This window comes from Pelophylax lessonae, assembly GCF_965119305.1.
Source record: "Pelophylax lessonae genome assembly, chromosome: 1".
NCBI lineage: Eukaryota > Metazoa > Chordata > Amphibia > Anura > Ranidae > Pelophylax > Pelophylax lessonae.
In genome coordinates, this window is record NC_138768.1 from 426,320,698 (window position 1) to 426,340,184 (window position 19,487).

The following is a 19,487-nucleotide window of genomic DNA, read 5'->3' on the forward strand; positions in this document are numbered from 1 at the left end:
ATTGGCCAAAGGCAGAGTGCCTTTGACCAATCATAGCTCAGGGGCTAAGTCCACGCCCCACACTATATAAGGCTGCTGCAGTGTGTGACAATAGAGATTAGGCAGGTAGTTAGTGAATAGTGAGTTCAATCAGTTTAGTGCAGTCAGTGTAGTGTACAGGCATATCCCACTTGTAAAATGTATGGATATGTTGTAGTCCTAGGTCCCCTCTCGGTACTCCCCAAGTTTGGTGTCCCTGTCAATTATAGTTCGTGAGCATTGTCATGCCAAGCTGACCAAGATGTCCCATAGATGCCAATGTTAAAGATGGGGAGCAGTACCATGTCAAGCAGACCACCATTTCCCATAGACTCCAATATTTCGCATAGATGTCAATGAGCACTAAAAGCTGAAAATGGGTCTTGGCCGAAAGGGGGTGAAAGTGCCCTGTATTTAGGCAGTTAAGGGGAACCCATCACAGAATTAAAAAAAAAAAATGTGTGGGGTCCCCCCCAAAATCTATACCAGGCCCTTTGGTTCTGGTATAGATTTTAGGGGAAAATCCATGCCAAGATTTAAAAAAAAGTGTGGGGTCCCCCCCCCAAATCCATACCAGACCCTTATCCGAGCATGCAAGCAGGCCAGGCCAGGAAAGGGGGGGGCGAGTGCCCCCTCTACTGAATCATACCAGGCCCCTTTCCCTCAACATGGGGAGGGTGCTTTGGGGTACCCCCCCAAGGCACCTTGTCCCCATGTCGATGGGGAGAAGGGCCTCACCTCGACAACCCTGGGCTGTGGTTGTGAAGGTCTGCGGGTGGGGGCCTATTGGAATCTGGAATGCAATAAAGTGACAAGTGCAAATATTAAAGTATCACAACTTATAAAGTGCACACTTAAAGTGATGTACAGAAATAAAGTGCTTATCAAATAAAGGGCTAGCATGCACGTGCAAAAGTCCTCAACTGTATCACACAGTATGATGTAAGTGCTGTGAGTGCTAGTAAAAAGCCAGTTAACTCTAGGGTATAAAAAGTATGGAGACACAGTCCAGGTTGGTACTGGTGTACAACAAAAAGTTCAACAGTCCGATTTGGTGAAGACTCTAGGGTCCAATGGCTGTGTATGACATGAAAGGTATAAACCAAGGCAGGTGGATAGTCAGGTGAGAAAACACACTACCGATTAAAGGAGTGACCCCGTGCTGGGCGGTGAGGTGCTAGGTGATCCCTTCTGGTAAAAAGACACACTCACCAGAGGCACCCACCCCACACAGGGGTATAAGGCGGGTGTATAGCGATCAAGGAATCCTAGTATCTCCCCTCCTTCTGGGTCGGTAGGTCCTGGAAAGTAATCTCGGCGGTCCTAACTGTAGGTATCCCTAGGATAGCAGTAGGTCCTAATATCCTCTTATGGGCCTGGAGTAATCCGAGATGTCCACCAGAAAGGGTATTACAGCCGTATGCCAGGGGACAACAGATAAACAGGGCACATAGCGTAATAACGTCTCAACAAAGTTTATTTGTGCATAAAATGGAGAGGTACTCACATATAAGGCAGGTAAATAAGCATGGATACGAGTATGGAGCAGTGTACGGTCCGAGCCTCGTTCTCGATTCCACAACCGGAAGTGACGCGACACGCCATACGCGTTTCATAATCAATACGTCATCAGCAGGCTGCAGCTCCATATCAGCAGCTCCATACTCGTATCCATGCTTATTTACCTGCCTTATATGTGAGTACCTCTCCATTTTATGCACAAATAAACTTTGTTGAGACGTTATTACGCTATGTGCCCTGTTTATCTGTTGTCCCCTGGCATACGGCTGTGATACCCTTTCTGGTGGACATCTCGGATTACTCCCGGCCCATAAGAGGATATTAGGACCTACTGCTATCCTAGGGATACCTACAGTTAGGACAGCCGAGATTACTTTCCAGGATATACCGACCCAGAAGGAGGGGAGATACTAGGATTCCTTGATCGCTATACACCCGCCTTATACCCCTGTGTGGGGTGGGTGCCTCTGGTGAGTGTGTCTTTTTACCAGAAGGGATCACCTAGCACCTCACCGCCCAGCACGGGGTCACTCCTTTAATCGGTAGTGTGTTTTCTCACCTGACTATCCATCTGCCTTGGTTTATACCTTTCATGTCATACACAGCCATTGGACCCTAGAGTCTTCACCAAATCGGACTGTTGAACTTTTTGTTGTACACCAGTACCAACCTGGACTGTGTCTCCATACTTTTTATACCCTAGAGTTAACTGGCTTTTTACTAGCACTCACAGCACTTACATCATACTGTGTGATACAGTTGAGGACTTTTGCACGTGCATGCTAGCACTTTATTTGATAAGCACTTTATTTCTGTACATCACTTTAAGTGTGCACTTTATAAGTTGTGATACTTTAATATTTGCACTTGTCACTTTATTGCATTATCACTTCATATGTTTACATTGTACACTGATTTTTAATTTACCTAAGGCAGCGCCAACACCCATCTCTTACCCACTTCAGATTTAGTCTCCGGACTAATATTCTGGGAGGCTGCAGCCTTACAATTATCTTTTATATTTTACATTCTATACATTTTTATCACACACCTGTGTTTTATACATTTATCCTTTCACATCGTCACCTATAGTTGCACCTTTTTGCCCTTTGCACATCCGAATAGAGATCTTTGCGCAGAGTTTATACCTTCTATTGGAATCTGGAAGCCCCCGTTAACAAGGGGGCTCCCAGATCCCAGTCCACCCCCTATGTGAATGGGTATGGGGCACATAGTACCCATACCCATTCACCAAAAAAGTGTAAAAAGTGAAAACCACAGGAAACAGTTTTGCACGGCCCCATGTTGCAAGGATCTGTACACAAATCCTGGAAGCTGAAAACATCCCAGTTCTTGCATGACCAGCATACTCACCAGATATGTCACCCACTGAGCATGTTTGGGATGTTCTGGATCGGCGTATATGACAGCGTGTTACAGGTCCTGCCAATATCCAGCAACTTCACACAGCCATTGAAGAGGAGTGGAACAACATTCCACAGGCCACAATCAACAACCTGATCAACTCTATGCAAAGGAGATGTGTTGCACTGAGTGAGGATAATAGTGGTCACACCAGATACTGACTGGTTTTCGGCCCCCGCCCCCAATACAGTGAAGCTGCACATTTTAGAGTGGCCTTTATTGTGGCCAGCCTAAGGCACACCTGTGCAATAATCATGCTGTCTAATCAGTATCTTGATTTGCCACACCTGTGAGGTGGATGGATTATCTCGGCAAAGGAGAAGTGCTCACTAAAACAGATTTAGACAGATTTGTGAACAATATTTGAGAGAAATAGGCCTTTTGTGTACATAGAAAAAGTTCTTTGGGTTCAGCTCATGAAAAATGGGGACAAAAACAAAAGTGTTGCATTTATAATTTTGTTCAGTGTAGTTCTTAAAGCATATGTAAACTCAACATTTCATATTTCTGATATGTGCCCGCTGTACCACGTACTTGCATGAAAAAGTATCCTGTTCTTTTTTATTTCTAACTTGGTGTGAAATCCTTGGTGTTTCTGCCAGTTTCTCTGCTTTCCTATTAAAAAAAACTGACCACACTAAGCAGGAGAGCACACTGTGGACAGTTTTCTAGCTATGCTGGGAACTCAGACTGCTCTCCTCCAATGATCAGACTTGCTGCTCTCCTCCAATGATCAGACACCCCTCCCCCTCAGCACAGCCTTTCACTGGGAAGGTCAGTGTGCTGCTGTTTCTCCTTCCCCAGCTCCTCTGCAGCTGAGAACAGAGGGAATGTGATCACAAAAGTATTTATATATATATTTTTTTATATCTATACACAACGGTTTTGCTTTTTATTTATATTTTAAACTGAATTAATTGTCTTAAAAGCTGAGGGTTTACATAAGTAAACCCTCTGAAAAAAATGAGAAAAAAAAACCTGTAAAGACAAAGGCATAATGAGCTAGTATGCATCTGCATCGCATACTAGCTAATTATGAAGTACTTACCTAAAAAAGAAGCCCCCTCAGTGCCGCCCGCTCAGCGCAGAACGGCCGACATGTTTGGCCGTCCTGCTTCCTGGATCGTGTCCTCCGGTCCCGGGAGCCGCCGGTCACGGCACGGGTGGCCGTTCCTTCAGAGCTCATGCGCCGATGAAGTCATCGGCTGCATGCACTGTAAATATCTCCTAAACGGTGCAAGTTTAGGAGATATTTATAGCACCTATAGGTAAGCCTTAATATAGGCTTACCTATAGGCAAAATTCTTTAAATTGGGTTTACAACCACTTTAAGGGCACTGGGTGCAAGTCTGGGGTTGTTGTCCTGCTACAGAAAAAATGCAGGGTCAATCACACACTTTCCTGATGGTATGGCATGAAGGATAAGTATCTGGATATATTTCTCAGTATGAGTGGTATATTGAGTGGGGTCTAGACATCTAGTTGTTAGAAGGATGACCTTTTGCAGATTAGGAGTGGGAATCCAAACAGATGTGGATCTAAGAAACAGAATGCTGCTGTTACATTTGTAACAACTTATTCAGTTGAATATAACCAGCATGTAAACATCATTAAGAGTAACCTTCTCATCCTGTATTCTGATAAACAGCTACACGAGATTCTATCTAAGGTTTGCTGTTTCTCTAGCTGGCGTGCCCCCCCCCCCCCCCCTGCTTTCCCCTAGATATTTCATGTCAATTCCCTCAGGGAAAAAAAAGCTGACTGTTTAGTCCAGGTTGTTTCCACTGTGGAGCTAATACTTGCAAATATAGTCAGGTACATAAGGTTGGAAAGAAATTTACATTGTCTGTCATTGGGGATGAATATGACATTTTGCTTTATATCAATTATGGTTACGTTATGTTGTGTATTTGATTCAATGTACGTTATGCAACTTTCAATACATGGGGTGTACTTTACGACCATTACACACACGTATTTGGCAACACTATTCTGATAGCATTCAGCGGGATTGCGAGAAATGTATCTAAGCATTTCAGCAATGCTCATAGTGACAATATGTCCTTTTTTTGTGGTATTGAAGGGTGCTTCCTGCTGACAGGGGTTGAGTAAATGCCAGAGGCTTTTGGAGCGCAAGGTCTGGTAGATTTTTAGACCCACATGCCCTATGGTCTTAATCGCCAGTTAGGTCTGGATTTGTATTTGAGATAGATCCACCCCAATCCTGGTCTCTACTCCCATCCAAGTTTTCCCATTTAGGTTTGTGTTAACCCTATTTTTGTATCTATTTACATCAGATTATTGTGAAACCCTTTGTACAAGAACTGATGTTTTCTATTAGATGGATGACAAAAATTCTTACATTTGTGGTACTCCCTGTTTTATATGCATTTTTTAATGGTATTAATGGTGTTTGATTTTAGTTTGTACTTCCCTCACTCTTCTAATTTTTTTCTTTTGAAATGTGACTTTGAATTTTTATTTAAAATGTCTGTGATTTTGTACAATAGCCATGATTAAGGCCTGACTGGCTGAAACGTGTTGTTTTTTTTTTTTTTATGGCCGTATATAAAACTTAATAAAGGGTAACCACTAGCTGATACCTACTAAAGTGAAGGCATTCTACAATTTTTTGACTGATAGTATATATATAGTATATACTACATTATTCAGAAGAGAACATGTATGACCAACTCAAACTTGCTCCTTACAAAATATTTATAAAGAATAGATAAAAAGTGCTATGCAAAAATAATAACATATTCTTCTACTCCTGCAAAACATGACAGTACTTTTCCACAATGGCACTCATGCATGAATCTACAGTGTCTTTTCAACTATTGTTCATTTCTGTAACTGATTTAGGATTAGGTTGTTCAGGTAGAATACCTGATGTGAGCTCTTTGAGGGCAAGGACTGATGTGAATGTGCAATATATATATATATGTAAAGTGCTTCGTAAATTAACAGTGCTATATAAGTACCTGTAATAACTAAATAAAATAATGTCCTATCACAGTCAGTGATGTAAGCAGGGAACCATTGGTAGCCACCTCAACAGAGTACCTAGACCCCAAAAATGATTTTCTGGCAAGACCTTTGAGATTAAAAAAAAAGGAGGTTTAACTTCCTTTAGAGGTTAGAGTAGTAAAAATGTCCAACTCCCTCCCCAAGAAGTGGTACTAGCTGAGAGTGTTGACAACTCCCAAAACATTTCTAGATGTCTTCCCCAGGCAGTTAAATATACAGGGCTATTGTTAGAGGATAAAAATCACATGCACACACAAGACATCGGCTGAACCTAATGTATAGGTCTTTTTTCTTTAACTTATAAGCTATATAACTATGTAATCTCTACTTCTTCCCCAACTAAACGCTGGGATGTTAGGGGTGGTAATGTAATGGTTGGCTTCGAATTATCCTGCAGGGGATCAGAAGAAGATTTAACGATACAGTTTACACTAAAAGTCGTACTGAAAAATAAAAGCTATACAACCTTTTTCAATGCATCCATATTTATGTATCACATTTGGGTGTTTATATTTTTTTTTAAACTTTTTAAAATCTCTCTGTAGTGCCTTTAGATCTTTGAAAAGAGCTGTACTTATTGCATGTTACTATTCATTTAAGCAGGCATTTGATTAAAATGAATGCCGAGTTTGCATGCAATGTGACTAATTATCTACATGCATATGCTGCCAAATAATTTGTTAATGATCAATCATGCAGAAATGTAGAAGCAATCTTATGATATCTTTTCATCACATAAAACTGTGATTTGATACAGCAGGCTCCATATCACAAAACAATAGAAAACATAATTTTTGTAAGACTTTCAAGAACAGGTTTTGTCAGTTAAACAGTGGAGATGGTGTCCTGGTGGGGATCTCAAACTGGCAATAGTATGTGAGCATCATAATACACCACTCACAATTGTTACATAGTACCCTCCATTTGTATGATTTATAACTTATCCATGGTTATCAGACGTGCATACAAATTGTTTTTCTTAGTCTCTTGAGAAATGTTCTGTATTAGACGTATACAGAAGCTTCAGGTCATACTATCTGTTCTGGCAAGTGTTATTGCTGGCATAAATTGGTATGTTATAAATGAGTCCACCAGGCTGTATATTTCAAATGCTATAACACTAATCAATGTTTTATTTGCTCTGGTCATAAACGGCACATAAACACTACTTAATTCAATCCAAGGTCACTTGATTCATGTAATATTGTGGAATAAGTAACCTTCAAGCAAGGGATGCTGTAGGATCATAACAGCTATTTTGTCTGTTATTGAGGATTAATGCTAAGAGCAGACAATAGACATTTGCAGTGAGCCATGGTGCTGAGAAAATTGGCATTTACTGCTCTTGCTCTGCAGGTGCCTAAGACAGAATGCGAAAGACTGTTATACCTACAGGTTGTTATCATGTGTCTCCTTCATTTTTTATATCTTTAATATTACAGTAAGAAACTTTTATGATTGTTTTCCAAAATTCATATCCTTTACCTTGTATGCACGGATGCCACAGTACTTATGTAAAAAGAAGGATTATCTAATAAAATGTACACTTTCAATGGTTAAGGTATTAAAATATTCACCAAGGTGATCTTGGTTAACATTGAAATCAGCAGGGTATCTTGGGCTTAAGCTGAAACATACACACATTATTCTAGAGCAAGAGGTAATACGAGGCCAAGGCATACTTTTTATATTACAGCAAAGATAACCTACATAATCAGTCTAGACTACGGAGAATAGGTAGGACAAAGAGGATGCCGGATAGAGAGGCATTCAGAATTCAGGAACTTTACAAGTCTGCATTAATACAATTCTGACATGTCACTACATACAGTAATAGTATATATATATATATATATATTTTTTTTTTTTTTTTTTAAACAGTTCCTTCCTTTATTAATAAAAAAAAATCTTTATGATATTAAAGCCTACTTTTTTGTTTATAAAATAAAAAAAGATGTTTATACTTACCTGTTTCGTTCAATAGTATTGCAGAGGGTGGTCCCTTATCTCCTTTTCTGGAGATCCCCGCCAATGCTGGTCATTCCTTCTTCCTATGGGTGCCCCCATACCAAGCCATGTGTTAGGGGGGGCACCAATGTGGGAGCCCTCCCAAGCCAAGCAGTGTACATATGTAGATGCACACAGCACTACTTGGCCACACCCCCTACTCCCTCCCCATAATATTAGACTGACAGCAGCAGGAGCCTGTGGCTCCTGCTTGTGTCTTCTGGGAGACCAGGAAGTGAAGGCAGAATACCTACAGCCAGGACAGCACTGATAGGACTCAGAGAAGTGTTTAGATTGCTTATGCTACGTTTTGGTCCTGGAAAGAATAGAATAAAGTACCCCAGCTATGGACTATTTTAAAGATTAGATATTATATGAAGCTACTGCCTGCACTAAACTTCTACCTGGGTAGATGTTAATATGTGTATTAGGGAAGATTGGTGGATGTGGCGCTGATTGTGCTGGATCTATTATAATACTTAGCCTATATTTGTACCCAACCCTATTCTACATAAGTGCTGTACATAAATTAATAGTTTGAGGCAGATCACAAAACCCAATAAATCAATGTGAGTGAGTCAGTGATAAAGTGATGTGTATAATAGCATATTTGTAATACAACGTTTAAAAGTGACAAGTGCTTGCACCCTGTATGCACAAAAATCGAAAAGCGAAAAATCAAAAAATGTACTTTCATAACATTTTTGTGCCGGTGTCTTCACTCGCGCTCCCCCATATGTGTCGGACTTACCGGAAGACTCTCTTCACCAAGGGGGTATTCAGCATTCACAGCACCATAAGATATATGTAATCTCCTTTGGTAAAGGATAGCTGACACGCTGTATTCTTATACTCCAGTAACGCCTGCAGTCTCAGGCCAGGCTCAGCATTATATGAGGCTGTGCATTATTTTATTCAGTCTTGCAAGTCCTCCTGATAGGTCAGCAGCAGGTCAGAAGCACACTGTAGCAGACAGGGAATTGGTGGTCCTTTGGGCTGGACTGGATGCAGGCCATCCTCAAGCGACAATGTTCCACCCAGTTTCTTGTATTCCCGCAGAGGAACGAAGCCCTCACAGGTTGACGTGAGCTAGGAGTTGAGTATCAGCTGTTTCCTCGACTTTTTAAGGTTAAAGGCTTTTTCCTTTTGCTGAATAGTTTGTTCCCTATGTTAGGGTCTCCAGTATGGTATTTGTACTTTGATATCATATCCCCTCTCAAGCATCTCTTCTCCAGAGAGAATAAGTTCAATGCTGGTAGTGTTTCCTCATAGCTGAGATTCTCCAGTCCCCTTATTAGCTTTGTTGCCCTTCTCTAAACTCTCTCCAGTTCCAGCACTTACTTCCTGAGGGCTGGTGCCCAGAAAGGGACAACATACTCCAGATGTGGCCATACCAGAGTCTTGTAGAGTGGGAGAATTATCGTTTTATCTCTGGAGTGAATCCACTTTTTTATGCATGCAAGTATTCTGTTGACTCTGCTTGCAGTAGCTTGGCATTGCATGCCATTGCTGAGCTTGTTGTCTACTAGGACCCCCAGATTCTTTTCCATCTTAGATTCCTGCAAAGGCTCTGCTCCTAGTGAGTAGCTTGCGTTCATATTTCTGGCACCTTAATGCATTACCTTACATTTTTCAACATTAAATCTCAATTACAATGAAGATGCCCACCCAATTATTTTGTTCAGGTCTTCTTGAAGGTTTCCACATCCTGCGTATAAGTTATTGCCCTACTTAATTTAGTATAGTCCGCAAATACGTAGATTGAGCAGTTTATCCATTCCTCTCGGTTGTTTATGAATAAATTAAATAGGATTGGTCCCAAGACAGATCCTTGGGGGACCCCACTTTCCACACCAGACCATTCCTGGTCTGGTGTGGAAAGTGGGGTCCCCCAAGGATCTGTAAGGAGGAGTACTCTCATTTATCACCAACCTTTGGACTCGCACCTGATGCCAGCTTTTAATCCAGGTACTCACCCTATGGTCCATACCTAAGTTTGTACAGTAAATGTTTGTGGGAAACTATATAAAATGCCTTTGCAAAATCCAGATGTACCACATCCACAGGCCTTCCTTTATCTAGAGCAGCTCACTTCTTCATAGAAGGTTTATAGATTGGTCTTGCAAGAGCGATTTTTCATGAATTCATGCTGCCTATTACTAATAATACAGTGTTCATTACTAATGTCTTGTATATAGTCCCTTATCATCCCCTCCAGAATCTTACAGACTATTGATGTTAGGCTAACCGGCCTGTAGTTCCCAGGGATATATTTCGGCCCCTTTTTTAAATATTGGTACCACGCTGGCTTTTTTTTCAAATGAGCTGGTACCATTACTGTCGGTAGACTATCCATAAAAATTAGGAACAATGGTCTGGCTATCACCTGGCTGAGTTCTAGAAGTATCCTTGGACGTAAGCCATCTGGTCCCGGTGACTTATTTATGGTACTTTTTTCAAGTCTAGTCTGAGTCTGTCTTCTGTAAACCATGAGAGTGCCTCCTGTGACGTGTTAACTTTGACATTACAGTTTAAGTTACTGTATCCCCGCAATTCTTTTGTGAAGACTGAGAAGAAGAATTTATTTAGCACTTTCGCCTTCTCTCTGTCCTTTGTAGCCAGATTCCCTTTGTCGTCCTTTAGGGGGCCAATGTGTTCTGGCTTTACTTTCTTACTTTTTATATACTTAAAGAATTTCTTGTTTTTTTTTTTTTTTTTTTACTCTCTTCTGCTATGTGCCTTTCGTGTTATATTTTAGCCGCCTTGATTGCGCTCTTACATTTCTTATTGCATTCTTTGTAATGTTGGAATGCTGCCAATACCCCTCAGTCTTGTATTTTTTTTAAGGCCCTTTCTTTAGTTTTTATATGTATTTTTACATTGGAGTTTAGCCACCCATGGTTTATTTTAGCTCTTGTAAACTTTTGAATGCACTGGCTAATACCTTTATTTAGCATGTTATTAAAGCACTTTGTGTTCTTTGTTCCTAGGATTCTATCCCGTTTTATACTGACTAACAAAGAGTGCAGTTTAGTGAAGTTGGCTCTTTTTAAATGCAGTGTCCTTGTGTTACCCTAGTGTTTCCTATTTATATGATTTGATGCCATTCCAAGCTGTGATAGGAGGTCTGTCTCCCCCTCCTCCCTCTGGCTGGGGGGGCCTATAGCATACGCCCAATATTACTTTTCCTTCTCTTTGAATCTCTCCCCATAGGGATTCCACCTCCTCCTTAGCTCCACTTGTGATATCGTCCCTCGTATTCACTTGCACATCGTTCTTGATATAAAGGCATACCCCCTTCCCCCATTTTTACCCTCTCTATCTCTGCGATAAAGGAAATACTGCTGAATGGTATACTGCTGAATGGTTGCCAGGCAATCATGAGAGCTGTCAAACCAAGTCTCCGAAATTCCCATGAAATTGAAATCCTCATACATTAGCAGCTCCAGTTCTTCCATCTTGTTGGCTAGACTTCTAGCATTGGCATACACAACCTCGTAATTTTGTCCGGTTGCATACTATATCCTCGTTAGATGTTATGAGGCTGCACTTTCAATTTGTCAGCCTACATACCTTGGGTTTTGGATCTCTGGTCACCCTACCGCTAATGCCCCCAATAATGCCCGCTGAACCTTGCTCCCCGCTGGCTAGTTCCATATCTGGACCCTCCCCTATCACTTAGTTTAAAAGCCCCTCTAACTTTTCGGCCATCTTCTCTTCCAGTTTGGCTTCACCCTTCCCATTTAGGTGCAGTCCATCCCTACTAAAGAGCCGGTAGCCGACTATGAAGTTGGCCCAGTTCTCCAGGAAACCAAACCCCTCCATTCTACACCAGCTCCTCAGCTACTTATCAACTTCCCTAAATGCTGCCTGCCAGTGGTGTGGCTGAGGTACAGGTAGTATTTCTACCTTGGAGGTCCTTAGTTTAGTTCCGAAGTCCCTGAAATAGTTTTTAGGATTCTCCATCTCCCTCTAATATTGTCATTGGTACCCACATGTACCATGGCAGCTGAATCCTCCCCAGCCCCACGAATAATCTGTCCACCAGATTTGTGACGTGCCGAACCTCAGCGCCCGGTAAACAACAAACAGTTTGATGCTTGCGGTCTTTTTTACAGATCGCCCTCTCTGTTATTCTAATAATTGAGCCCCTACCACAAGGACCTGTCTTTCCTTACCCTTAGCCTCGCTCCCGCCCTCACTGGAGGAGTTCTTCCTGGCAGCTAGGGGCGTCGCTCTGCTCCAGCAATGCTGGTCCCTGACTGCTTTCCCCAACATCACGCTTTGCACTCATTTGGATAATGCAAAGCTTTCTCTGAACGGCATCTATGTTGAGCGACCAACCTCCTCCAACAACGCATCAGGCTGGCCATTCAGCACGGGCCTCAGAAGCTGGTAGAGATCTCTGAAGTAGCAGTGCCTACAACAAGGATTTTCAGCTTCCAGGGGTATAGGACAGGTATGGTATGTACATAGTTATGTTGGTCCAAGTTTGACCAATGTAACTATGTAAAAATATACCATGCCTGGAATTCATCTTTAAAGATATGCACTAATGGGCAAAATATTGTTGTAGATAAAATCATTTAAACCTAATCTTCTTTAAATCTCCATACATATTCAACAAAGGCAGGATCCATGACCAAAGATATCAATAAGACATTTCAACATATGGTTGTAGCAAAACCTCCTGTGTGGTTGCTGTTAAGCTGGCCATAGACATGATATGGTCGGATATCAATATTAGTTCTGTAGCAGTAGCTTGTGACTGTGACCGACCTTTCTAAGGGGAAAAACAATTATCAAACAGATTTGAAAACCTTGACTGTTTTTTTTTTTTCCAATAAACTGTTGCCAGGAACTGTCAGCCTGCCCTCCCTCCTCCTTCTTAATACATTCATGTTTATGTGACAGCTAGCCAATAGACATGCCTTTTGTCAGTCAAATCGTTCATGACCTATCGCCATTGCAAATCTTTTTTTGACATATCATATATCAAATCATCTCTCATATAACATCTCATTTTTCGCATACTGAATAACATCCTATCTGCACAAATTGTTCTGTAATTCAGCAGGAACAACAAAGAGAAAGCCAAAAAACTTAAGTAGAAATACAAGCTGTAACAAAAAGGGAAATCATTAGGAAAGATATATGGGAGCTGGCAATGCTGACTTTGGGGATGTCAATAAGTTCGAACACAAACATGTATCCAACTCTAGAAAAGCAATGACTAACATTGAGTAGCTCAGCTCAGTGTTTCTCAACCTTTTTTCAGCCAAGGCAGCCTTTAGAATTGTTTACAAGCCCATGTGAAACCAGTCTAAGGGCTCGTTCACACTAGGAGGTGTCTCCGTGCATGCTTTTTTGTGTGTTTCTATGCGTCATGTTTTTCAATGGGATGCCCTAGTCTTGTGAAAGGTGTAAAGTCAGTTGCAAGCGCATTTTTTAAAACCATGCCACACAAAAACACACAGTACTGCAGTGCCATGCATTTTAGCAGGATGAAATCCATGGGCATTTGCTAGATGCATGGGTGTACTATTAGGAATTAATGGCACCTGTGTACGTCTTTAAAAGTCAGAGTGTTTTTGTGTGGTGTGGGAAAATGCACCTGGTGTGGACAAGCTCTAACATGTAGTTTGTGAGGCAGAGTTCAGTGGTCAATAGGTTGTGATTACAGAGTTGCCTTGTACCTGTAGAAATCAGTATAGGGCAGTATGCAGTGGTAGGATGGTCAATGAGCAGTACTGTATGTAGTGCCTTTCAGTGAGTAGTATGTAGTGCGTTCCACAGGGGTATAGAATTTTAAAGCGTGATATGTTAGGTATCTATTTACTCGCCGTAACATCATCTTTTATATTTTACCAAATGATCCGGTATTATATTGTGTTTTTGTGCATTAAAACTCACTAAAGTGTATTTTTCTAAAACACTTGTGTTTAAAAACCAACTGCGCAAATATTGTGTGACATAAAAATATGCAACGCACACCATTTTATTTTCTAGGGCCTCTGCCTAAAAAAAAAAATATATATATATATATATACAGTTGTGTTCAAAATTATTCAACCCCCACTGAAATTGATTGTTTTGGCCAGTTTGACATTGATTTTGATCATTCAGTCATCCTGCTTACAATTAAATCAAAGAGGCACGTGTAGGTCAGACAAATATAACATAACATTTATAATGAAATAACCACAAATGTCTTTTCTGTGCTCACATCATTATCAGTTTTATTCAACCCCCAAGTGACATTCAATCTTAGTACTTAGTACAACATCCTTTTACAGTTATAACAGCTTTTAAACGTGAAGCATAGCTTAACACAAGTGTCTTGCAGCGATCTACGGGTATCTTCGCCCATTCGTCATGGGCAAAAGCCTCCAGTTCAGTCACATTCTTAGGCTTGTGCACTGCAACTGCTTTCTTTAAGTCCCACCAGAGGTTCTCAATCGGATTTAAGTCTGGTGACTGTGATGGCCACTCCAAAATGTTCCAGCCTTTAATCTGCAACCATGCTCTAGTGGACTTGGGGTCATTGTCCTGTTGAAAGGTCCAACGTCTCTCAAGCCTCAGGCTTGTGACGGACTGCATCACATTGTCATCCAATATCTCCTGGTACTGAAGAGAATTCATGGTACCTTGCACACGCTGAAGCTTCCCTGTACCTGCAGAAGCAAAACAGCCCCAAAGCATGATTGACCCCCCGCCATGCTTCACAGTAGGCAAGGTGTTCTTTTCTTCACAGGCCTCCTCCAAACATAGCGTTGATCCATGGGCCCAAACAGTTCTAATTTTGTTTCATCAGTACACAGAACACTATCCCAAAACTTCTGTGGTTTGTCCACATGACTTTTAGCATACTGCAGTCGACTCTTCTTATTCTTTGGAGACAGCAAGGGGGTGCGCCTGGGAGTTCTGGCATGGAGGCCTTCATTACGCAGTGTGCGCCGTATTGTCTGAGCAGAAACTTCAGTACCCACATCTGACAAATCTTTTCTCAGTTCTTCAGCAGTCACACGGGGACTTTTCTCCACTCTACGCTTCAGGTAGCGTACAGCAGTCGAAGTCAGCATCTTCTTTCTGCCACGACCAGGTAGCGTTTCAACAGTGCCCTTTGCCTTGAATTTGCGAATGATGCTTCCTATGGTGTCTCTTGGTATGTTTAACATCTTTGCAATCTTCTTATAGCCATTGCCCTTCCTGTGAAGAGTAATCACCTCTTCTCTTGTCTTCCTGGACCATTCTCTTGACTTCACCATGTTTGTAACCACACCAGTAAATGTCTAGAAGGAGCTGAGTATCACAGTCATTTTAAAGCTGCCTAATTGGTGCTTATTAGGCTTTATTGCTGCTCCCTGACATCCACAGGTGTTTTCAATACCTGAATGAACCCCAATGAACCTCTGTTCTTCAGAGTGGTAGTCTTTAAGGGGTTGAATAATTGTGTCAATGAAGAATTCACAAAAGAAACATTTACTACTGTATTACAAAACCAATTGATGTCATTTTAGTTGCATATGGTTCTTTAAGAAGTCCTTGTAGGATTTAATTCTGAATACAATTACAAATGTACACTAAATTCCCTAAAACCCTTTACAGCATTGGGGGGTTGAATAATTTTGAACACAACTGTATATATATATATATATATATATATATATATATATATATAATGTTTGGGGGCTCCAAGTAGTTTTTTTTAGCAAACAAAATGCATATTTTTTACATGTAGAAATGTAATGTCAGAACTGGCAGTGGTTCATGCCTACACTTTCCATTCTTTCCTCAGGACTATACATATTAAAGTGGAGGAAAACTCCACTTTTGAACTTGTACCTACAGGTAAGCCTAGAAGACCTGCAAAAAGCACACAAGAGGGTGCGACCACCTCGTGCATTACGGTTAAAGGGTAACTACACTTTTGTGGGGGGAAAAAAAAAACAAATAAGGAAGAAACAATATAGCGTATACAATTGTGACACAAGTCATATTGTTATTGAATGTTATTAAAAATTACCTTTTCTTTTCAATCGGCAGCTGTTGTAATTTTCTGAAATTGCAATGCAATATGGCTACCTGGAGGTGTTCTTTACCCAAAATGCGTACTGATCACACCCCAGAAACATAATTTCCTGCTTGTGTGATTGGCTCACCAATTTTACCAGAAGTCTGCACTAAGATACAAGTCAGATTTTTGGCATCCCCTGCAACAAAAATGTCATTTTTGGGAAGATACTCCCAATAGAAACACGTCTAAAGGAATGCAGCCCCAGCAGATTTCCTCATTAGTGCTCTGCAGGTGCCACAGCTGACTGATAATTATGAAACCACTCCCATTTGACCCACTCAGCACAGAGGCACAGAGGAACAAACAGGAACAAACGGGGATTTCTTCAGAATAACAAAAGGTAGGAATCTGCACCAAAGGTTGTTATAATCCTTGCAATGTACAAAGATTACCCAAAAAGTGGAGTTACGCTTTTATAACTTCTATTGAATCCACATAGACAAATGAAAACTCACATGTGAACAAAAAACATCAAGACAAACAGATCTGCTCCAGCCGTAACACAATAATGGTATGTCCTAGGAACAGATGGTTAGACAGCTGACACGTTTTGGTGGTCATGCCCTTTTCCACAGAGCTTGCCATCAGCCATCCAACCATTTGTTCCCAGGACATACTGTTATTGCATTCTGGCTGGAGCAGATCTGTTTGGCTTGATGTTATGTTTGCATTTGAGTATTTGTCTATGTGGATTTAATAAAAGTTATTGATGGTAATACAGAAAGTGGTCATGCTTTCTTGTGTGTTTTTTGCTTTGTGTTCAAAGGACTTCCCGGTCGGAGGAGGGCTACACCCTTGATGAGCATTCTAGAAGTGTTTTTTTGGACTAGTGTTGTTTTCTAAGCTTATAATAAGGCCTATGTAGGTACAGTGAATATCTCCTAAACTTACACTGTTTAGGAGATGTTCACAAGCAAAGTTGCCGGTGATGTCACCGTGGCTCGGGGCTTTCATACAGCCGCAGCCCATGAACCCTGAATGAAGACCAGGTGAAGATGGCAGCACTGGGAATCCATGACAGCGCTGCACGGGAGGGATCTCCTTCACAGGTAAGTCTGTCATAACTGCATACTAGCACATTATGACTTAACCCTGCAGGGGGCCCCACTTAATATTTATTTCAGTGATGGTATACTGCAGCTTTAAGTTCCTGAAATCTCTCCTGATATTTTTTATCGCTCAGACCATTCACCATTTTTGTTGCCAGCCTCTGGGCTTGTGTAAGTACGTAGTGACATTCAGTGGACACATGGAATTCCTGCTTCCTACTCAAATCCTCTAATGACTGGCTTCCTTTAAGATCATAAAGGGCTCATATTTAAAATGAGAAAGTTGCAACAGTTTGCCCTTGGGACTTTAAATGAGGTGCGACATGCCCAATGAGATAAAAAAAATACAAGTTTATTGGTACATACAATGTCAACAAGAAAAAACTGACAAATACCATATTGTCTCTGACAATACGGTACTTGTCCGCAGTGGTGTGTTTAGGTTTTGTGCTGCCCTAGGCCTGACTAAACTTGGGCACCCCTAATTTAAATATGACCCACCCCGTCCTGTAAAGGCCACACCCTTTCCTTTTATGACCCACCCTGTCATCTGTAAACCACAGACCACAACCACAGTCTATCAGTGCCCATCAGTGAAGCCTCATAAGTTCACATAAGATCAGCTACATCAGTGCCCATCAGTGCAGCCTTATCAGTGCTCATCAGTGCAGCCTCATTACTGCCCATCAGTGCAGTCTCATCAGTGCAGCATATCAGTGCAGCCTCATCAGTGGCCACCAGTGCATCATTTCAGTGCCCATCAGTGCTGCCTTATCAGTGCAGCCCTATCAGTGCAGCTTATCAGTCCTGCCTCATCAGTGGCCATCAGTGCAGTCTATTTGTGCCCATCAGGGCAGCATATCAGTGCAGCCCCATCAGCTTTTTTGCTGCCCCCAGCAAAGTGCTGTCCTAGGCTTGGGCCTTGTTGGCCTAGGCCAAGATACAGCACTGCTTGTCCGTGTTTACTTGTTGACATTGTATGTACCTACCAATAAACTTACATTTTATATCCCATCATTGCGCATTTCGCACCTCATTTAAAGTCCCAAGGGCAAACTTTCTATGTTAATTAGGGATAAAGGGGCATCACGGGGTGCATCAGGCCATATTTTATTATGGTCATGTTTAAAATTAAGGTGAACGAAAAATGGGGGTGTTGTCCACAGTAACTGTTTTTTAGGCAGCTGCAGTTAATAAAAAACAAAAAACAAGCATATTACTGGTTACCACTGGTAACATCATTATTTTCCATTTTCCTTGATTTTATACATCCGCAAAATGAAACAGAGCACTATCTTTCTTCAGTTCGCTCCCATGTGTATGTATTTCAAACTCCTTCACGCAGCACCAAGCACATTTCTTAGACATGCCAGCCTCCATTCAACCATGCAGAGGCCTGATAAAGAGAATGCAGTTCTGGTATCTGTCAAACATCTGACTGACACTTTTCAACATATTCAATAGACACATCTTCTTTGTACTGCAGACCAGCTTCTGCTTTACAATTAATTCCTAGAGGAATGTGTGCACGATTTTCTTTGTTAATAAACTTCATAACAAAAAGCAGTTGTATCTACAGTATTATATATTGTACAAAGAACTATCATTCAATGTGACCCATGTAAATAGAACAGCTGTTATCCGTTAAAGTGGGCTGCCTATTAATTAAGGGAAAAAAATACAAAAAAAAAAAAATCAGGTTTAAACTGTAAACACGCATTGGACTCCTTCAAACATGTACTGATTATGAAAAATGAAACAGTGCTCACAAATGCCCCTGTAGCAATTACGATGTGTTTGTAGCACCCTCCTAGGTAGGTGCTAGGCAGGGAAAATATAGTTTCTCTGTCTGCTTATCAGGGGAGCCTGATTAGTAGTTAGGCCCTATGCACGTGTCCAGGGTGTGATTCATCTGGGCTGAGGGAGTGTCCCCACTGTATCCAATAGGGTATTCTGTTGAACAGCGGAGGAAACCCAGCCAGTGAAACACAGGCTTTTGTAACTATCTTTTGTAACTATCTCAGTGAGTTGGCACAAACAGTGGTGCATCCTGGGATACATTATAAAAGCCAAGGGCACATGTGACAGGGTGTCTTTGGGTGGGAAGCCAGGTCCCAGGAGGAGGGTGACTGTGGTCTCTCCTCCTGTTTGCTGTGGAAGGTGGTCACAGGCAGTTGGCCTAGTGGACCAGAAAGTGTGAATGAACTCAGAGGTCCAGTGGAAGCTGACTGTGGAGGTGAAGGCAGAGCAACTCTGGAAAAACAGTGTCCGTGAGTACAGGGGAGCTTGCCAAAGGGTCTGCCCAGGAAGGGGAGCACTCCAGTGGATAGAGTCAGCGGACGGGTGTCAGCACACAGGTA

The 19,487-nt window shown here is 41.5% G+C and overlaps 1 protein-coding gene across 3 annotated transcripts in view; it reads right to left on the reverse strand.

Moving 5' to 3' along the window:
* Positions 1-19,487, reverse strand: part of SVEP1 (sushi, von Willebrand factor type A, EGF and pentraxin domain containing 1) — a 573,162-nt gene that overhangs the window by 160,415 nt on the left and 393,260 nt on the right. The gene's annotated exons all lie outside the window — the stretch shown is intronic.